Source organism: Mustela nivalis, assembly GCF_964662115.1.
Source record: "Mustela nivalis genome assembly, contig: HAP1_SCAFFOLD_737, whole genome shotgun sequence".
Classification (NCBI taxonomy): Eukaryota; Metazoa; Chordata; class Mammalia; order Carnivora; family Mustelidae; genus Mustela; species Mustela nivalis.
Window position 1 is genome coordinate 8,214 of NW_028135926.1, and position 7,159 is coordinate 15,372.

The 7,159-nt window shown below is 42.4% G+C and overlaps 1 pseudogene across 1 annotated transcript; it reads left to right on the forward strand.

Annotated features, from left to right (window-relative positions):
- The first annotated feature begins 5,756 nt into the window (after positions 1–5,756).
- On the forward strand, positions 5,757–6,836 carry LOC309857445 (N(4)-(beta-N-acetylglucosaminyl)-L-asparaginase pseudogene; annotated as a pseudogene). Its single transcript has one exon. The product of its transcript is annotated as a N(4)-(beta-N-acetylglucosaminyl)-L-asparaginase pseudogene (transcript).
- The last annotated feature ends 323 nt before the right edge of the window (positions 6,837–7,159 follow it).

Consider the following 7,159-nt stretch of genomic DNA (forward strand, 5'->3'; position numbering starts at 1 on the left):
TTTCTGAAAACTTAAATGGATTATATTCTTACTATATAGTTGGGTACGAATATCTATTTTCATTGTGATGAGGGTTCTCCCTTCTCTCTTTCCCAGGTCACGTCCTTTCTCAGATTTTTTCCATATTGTAAAATCAAGTGTAAAATCATTAGAATACAAATTTATGTATTCTAATGCATGTTAGAAAATTGAATGTATAGGAAACACAAGGCTGCATGAAGAAAAGTACATTGTTACTGTGCAGTTAAGTTTTTGGCTTCTGGCTTGCTTTAGTTTGAACAACCTTCTTGTCTTTACTGATAGTCACGGATGGCATCTCTGCAACAGGAACAGAGTGGTGGTGGCAAAATTTCTAGAATGTACAAAACAAAAAACCACACCCATGTGCCTTTTCAAAACCAACAAAACTTCTATAAAGTGTCTCTGGTTCTTTCAAAGTTTGTGTTGTAAGGAGCAATGTAGGTGATGCTGTAGTAGTTTATGTTTTTGCTTATAATGACAACTACCAATTCTTTTTCTTGGTAACTTAAGTTAGGTTGAAAAGTATCATTTAATGGCAACCGAAGGGCCATTTCCAATTGGGAAAATTCATTTATATCAGTGATAAACTTTTTTTTTTTTGATGAAAAGTTGCACTAATATTTTACCACCAGATGAAAAAAAGATGAGCATCATTTAAAAATTAATGTATTTAAAATAAAGTACAGAGAAAAACATGTATATAACATATCAGGCTTTGTTTTGAATGAATCTTTTCCCCCCGATCCTTAATGTAAAGATCTTGTGCTATAACTTTTAAAGCCATACAAATAAGAGTGCTAAACTGTGGACTTAAAAGTAGGTGTGTAAATATTTTTAATCAGTATTACTTGGGAAATAAAATATAACAACCACATAAAATAAACCAATATGCTATTTTCTTTACCTGTTAAATATTGGGAGATACTTACATTTTTAAAGTAAAGCTTAAAATTATGTGTTTAAAAAAAAAAAAAAGAAGAAGGTGGTCCTTGGACAAGGGTCTAATTTCTGTTTTTGCTTGTACCCTTATTTATCTATCTGTCTGATTATCTATCTATCTACAACTTTGGAAAATTCCAAACCTATGTTAAATAGAAAGAAATATGTAACAAACCCTTATATATCCATTACCAAGCTTCAACAAAATGAATGTTTCATCTATCATCCCACCCATTCCCCCTCCCTGGTTAATGTTGAAATAATAATTCTATTACTACATCTGTAGATACTTTGGTATGTATCTCTTAAAGATACAGACTTTTATTTAATATGACCACAGATTATCAGAACTAAAAAGTTAGTGATTTCTGTTAAAGGTGCAGTTTGAAGACTTGTCCCACAGAGAAGTGAGTGGAAGGGTCTGATACACTTGAACAGTCAAAGGAGCACCCTGGCATCCCAGGCCCACTAGTCTGACATCACTCCTTCCCCTGGCACTGCGGAGTGGAAAGCTTTGAGAACCACTTGGGTCACCATCCACTGAGTAGGAAGTTGGCAGATTCGGTACAGAGCTTTGCACTATATAGGTACTAAAGACCTAAGTCAGGACTCAGACTCTGGAAGAGTCCTTCAAATAGACCCCAAACAGGGAGGTCCCTTTGCTGGTCAGGGAGGCATCTATGCAGAGATACGTGGAGGTAGGAGAGCACAGGATGGGAAGCCCAAGACCCCCATCTCCATCTGACCTCAGATCAGCCACTTACCTTCAGATGCATCATTTGCAAAGTGAGGACAGCATTGGTCTTTGCATGAATTAAATGAAATTCGGTATGGGATAACACCTAACACATACTGGGCATTGAATACATTTTAGCTGATATAATCTAAATATATCTGCCAAACTGAAAGACTAACATGCTGAGAAACTGACAAGATACCATTTTTCAAGAATTTTGGAAAAATGGATTTGTCATATTTCTGCATATTAGTGTATGTTAATTTACATAAATTATTTTGTGTTCTCCCAATGACCTAATTCTAAGCCCATGGATTAAGCTAACCTCTCGCAAACTAATTCCAGTCCAGGATTCACAATCACTGCACTAGGTGGGACAAAGGCACTCTTCAATAAAGGGGGGGGGGGGCATCTAAGGGATTATTCTTCCGAGCATGATATAGCCAGAGGTAAGGAGACCAACTGACAAGTGTCCCAGATCCTAGGCACATTAAGTGGCCCCGAGACTGGGATTCAAATGTACATATCTTTCTTTTACTGTTCTCTCTTGAGAAAATGAGACTCAGAAACATTTTGAAGTGTGATTCATAGTGACTCCATCTGCATAAAATCAGGGCTCGGAGCTTTCGTCTTACAGGGGAACTGTTATGTGACGTGACATTATTTGCTATGATTCACCACTGCATATCAAAGAGGAAAGATGGGTAGTGAGAGGCCCCCTATCTAGGGGTTAGGGAGGTGTTAGTGAGCACAAGGGGAAAGGATGAGGATGGCTTGTCAGGGCAGCAATGAGGAGGCAGCAGGCTGATGCAGACTGAGGTCCTGGAAGGTGAATTTTTCCTTTGCTAAAACAGAGCTGAGTTCAGCTGGGACAAACAGTAGCCCTGAATGTATCCGAGTTTCTTTCCCTTTTAGCTGTCCCTGGCAGAGGCAACCCACCTGGCAGCAGTAGTAGGATTTTCTGGATTTTTAGCCAAACTTCCTGCTTCCCAGGAGGACCATTCTCTGCTCCCCCAGGGTAATGGGCTGTGAGTTTTTCCTGATTAAACTGCTTTTGTTTTCCAGCTCACCAAAATCTGGCTCTTGACACAGAACCCGACACTGTCCACCATCAGCTATAAAAACAGGAATGAAATGTTTGCTTGGCACTTGTCAGCCCAGAATTGTGACTGAATGAATTTTGGTAATCCTCCGTTGTCATGGAGATGTGGAAATAGAAGGCTCCAGATGGGGTGTACACAGGCAAAACCACAAAGATGGGGTAGTGTGAACTGATGGTTTCCTCTGGCTCCTCTGACATTAAAATTCAAGCTCAAGAAAGCTCCTGATCCACATAAATCACTTACCACTCTGCTCACCAGCCCGAATACGCCCATCCCCAAACTATCATAAATCTTTTTTCCCTCTTTCCCTCCACTCTCACTTTCATTTTCCCCAAACACACTCTTTTGCATTTGACTGCCTTTAATAAATGTGTTTTTTTTTTAATATGGGATGCCAATTCCCTGAGAACTGCAGCTCTCTGATATTAAAGGGGCCCTTGATTCACCCTAACCTTTTATTAAGCAAGGGATGAAATGGGAATTTCAAGGTCCTGCACAGAAGTGCTCTCTCTGGACAACTGAGATAGTGACTGTAAAAATATATTCCTGGGAGTGAGTGTGGGTTAGAGAACTCTGTCTTGGAAAAAGAGGGAACCATTTATTACCTCTTTTGCTTCCAAAGGGCTGTAGTGTCGTAGGATACCAGGAGAAAAGTAGCAGCTCTTGAGTGTTCTGGCTGAGACTGAACCAGGGAACTGGAAGATAGTCTAAAGACAAACACTAAAGTCTAAATAAAGCCAGAAATGCCCACTGGAGATGACCTGGGGGAAATGATCTTGGGTGAAGTTGGGGAGGTGCCCGTGTTCATCACAGGTAGATAAACTGACAAGTGGGAAAACAATGATAGAAAACGGGCTCTCTGGTTCTTAATATCAAGCCCAACTGAATTTAAATGCAGCTTTGCACTTGTCAGCTATAGAGGGTCACAGGGACAAACTTGAAAGCCAAGGCACAGGCTGGTGGGTTTATCGTGACATTCCCACCTCTCACTCTTTGTGTTTCTGCTTCAATGAGACCGCTCCTGATGCTGTAAGTTACATAAGAAGAAAATATGCCAGCCCCCCAGTTTAGTGGGGTCGTATAGACAATCAATAACCTGGAAGGTTGGAAAGAGAACAGGGAAATGTTGAGGGTGGTTTGTGTTGCTATCCTCTGCGTCCACACTCATCTTGGCTCTTGGGTTTAGTCTCTGCCCTGGAATCTGCCCTTCCTTGGGAGGGATTCTTTGTCTTTCTATCAGGACACAGCCTCCCATTCTCATACTGACCTCCTCCTTCTAGCCCTTTTACTTTTTTACTACTGATACCTTTCTTCTCCCATCTCATCACTCCATGTGGTCCCTAGACAAGTCCTGTTCTCTGAGTCATCAGCTGCCCCGTGGTTTCAGGTCCTTCCCTATCCACCCGGAGCCCACATTCATTATTCCATCCATTCGAACCTTACTGTGGCTTAAGATGCCTCTCCTTTCTAGTTTACTCATGTGCACTTGTTGAAAGTACTCTTTAAAGGTTTTTCTTCCTTTGTTTATCTTTGTCTATCTAGTCTATCAAGCTTTCCTTTGGCCCTTTACTTTTCTTCCTCCGTACACTCTCAAGGTGACCTTCTAGATAAGACTTGCATTCTGACACTCCTGAGTCCTTGATTCTCCTCTGCTAACTTGTCTGTAATCAAGACCTATGACCTATTTTGTATTGTCTCCTAAAGGCCCATGTAAACCCCCACTGATTCATAGGCCTGGGATTGGATTGAGGGAAGTGAAAGAGGTCTCTCAATTATTGGGTCGTTAATGACCTGAGCTTCTGTTCCTTTGTGGTTTTTATTAGCCGCGCTCATTTGATATACGTCACCACTGGTTAGTGGATCCCATTTTAATTCCACCTTTTTTAACAACCACATCCAAGAAAGCAATGAAAAACCTAAAACTTGCATCAGAACATGTCTCCACTCTTCTGGAATACTGACCTGACACCATATGCTACGATAAACAGATTGGCCGTGTTCACTGCTCTTTCCTACTGGTGATAAGGGGAACTGACATGGGCTTGGCAAAGCCCCCCAGATTAACGAAAAGGAATCACAATCAAACATGCTATGTCTGAGCCCAAAGAGGAAAGCGATTCTATAGGAATGAGGACAGACGTGAAACCTGGTATACCAGACCCTGACAAGTACTTCATTTCTCATGGAGAGTATCCTAGGATCCTCTGGGAGTTTGGACTTCTGTGGTCTCTGTCTGCCCACCAAAGGTGCCAGACAGAGAAAACAATGCCTGGTTTGTAGTTCTAACAACAGTGGCAGCATGTTCCTGACTTTGTGAAGAGAAAATGAGTTCATGCCATAGGAATAAAAAGAAAGAAAGAAAGAAAAGATGTGAAAAATTAATTTTGTTGCTCAGTTTTTAGTTCTCAAGTATGAATAAAAAGATAAAGGTGATTTTTCTAAAACCTCCTACTGGAATATTAATTTCAGTCATGAAAAATAGCTCTGAAACAGAGATACTATTTTAGGTGAGGTGGTTTTTTTCCACTGATTTTTTTTTTTTTTTAATTTCAAGCTTATAGAGAAATGAATAGAAGAGTTTGATGAACACCTGGGTATTCTTCACCTGATTTCACCAATTTTTAACATGTGATGTAGACTGGGTGGTTAATGTCTTTTGATAGTATTGGCAGTTTTGTGTTCATTTATGATTTAAACAATTTAAAGACAAATGTTTATTGAGAACAAACCCATAGGGACCAGACACTGCTCCGTGCCCAGAGATACACTGGTGACAAGGACACACAAAATCCCCATCCTCGTGGAACTTAGGTTCATCTTGTAGGGAAGACAGACAGAAAATTAATGAATATAACATGAATGCAATGTAATTTATGGTAGTAATAACTTAACTGATTCAGTTTTAAATGCCTATAAGCCAATTGACTAATTTATGGAATTTGATCATGCTATTCAAAATGTCTGTGACTCGGCTCGGCGCGGGGCTCGCGCACTGCTCCGGCTCCCTGCCCCTGGTCCTCAACACTTGGCCTTTTAAGAATGCAACCGAAGCGGCATGGAGGACGTTAGCCTCTGGAGGCTCTGCCCTGGATGCGGTTGAGCAGGGCTGTGCCGTGTGGGAGCGGGAGCGGCGTGACGCACCGTGGGCTTCGGAGGGAGTCCCGATGAGCTCGGAGAAACCACACTGGACGCCATGATCATGGACGGCACGACTATGAACGTAGGAGCGGTAGGAGATCTCAGGAGAATTAAAAACGCAATTGGTGTGGCTCGGAAAGTGCTGGAACATACAGCACACACGCTGTTGGTGGGAGAGTCAGCCACTAAGTTTGCTGAAAGTATGGGGTTTATCAATGAGGACCTATCTACCGCTGCTTCTCGAGCCCTTCACTCAGACTGGCTTGCTCAAAACTGCCAGCCAAACCACTGGAGGAATGTTGCACCGGATCCTTCAAAATACTGTGGGCCTTACAAGCCACCTAGTATCTTAAAGCAAGAAGGTCCTACCCATAAAGAAACAGGAGATAATTACGGTCAGGATACAATTGGCATGGTCGTAGTCCATAAGATGGGACGTACTGCTGCTGGTACATCTACAAACGGTATAAAATTCAAAATACCTGCTCGAGTTGGAGATTCGCCAGTCCCCGGAGCGGGCGCCTACGCAGAGGACAGCGCGGGAGCGGCTGCAGCCACCGGCGACGGCGACATTCTGATGCGCTTTCTTCCCAGCTACCAAGCTGTAGACTATATGAGAAGAGGGGAAGATCCAACTGTAGCCTGCCAGAAAGTGATTTCCAGAATTCAGAAGTATTTTCCAAACTTCTTTGGGGCCGTGATGTGTGCCAATGTCACTGGAAGTTATGGTGCTGCTTGCAGTAAACTTCCCACATTTACTCAGTTCAGTTTCATGGTTTATAATTCTCTGAAAAACCAGCCAACTGAAGAAAAAGTGTACTGCATCTAATCCATCTTTTCTGTCGGCATCTCTAGAATAAAGAGGAAAGAAACAAAGGCGGAAAAGGTGACTCACTGTCCTCGGGTTCTACGCCTTACGCCTCACGCCTCACGCATCCGACCTTCCTTGTGTAGAACAGGCACAACAATAAATGTGTGCTGAAGCAGCACTTTCCCTTTCAAAAAAAAAATGTCTGTGACTCTTTCGTAGAATGCAATCATAGGGTCAGAAGCCCACGCAGGACCAGCAAACACAGGGTCTGTTGACCACCAGGCCCAGCTGACACGTCCTTTAAGAAGTTTGCCTGAGAAGGGCAGACTAAGGGTTAGTCTGGGGGTGGAGGGGGACTTGGGAGACTCTACCCAGTGTGGAAGTGGACCCCACCTTCACACTGGGTACTCC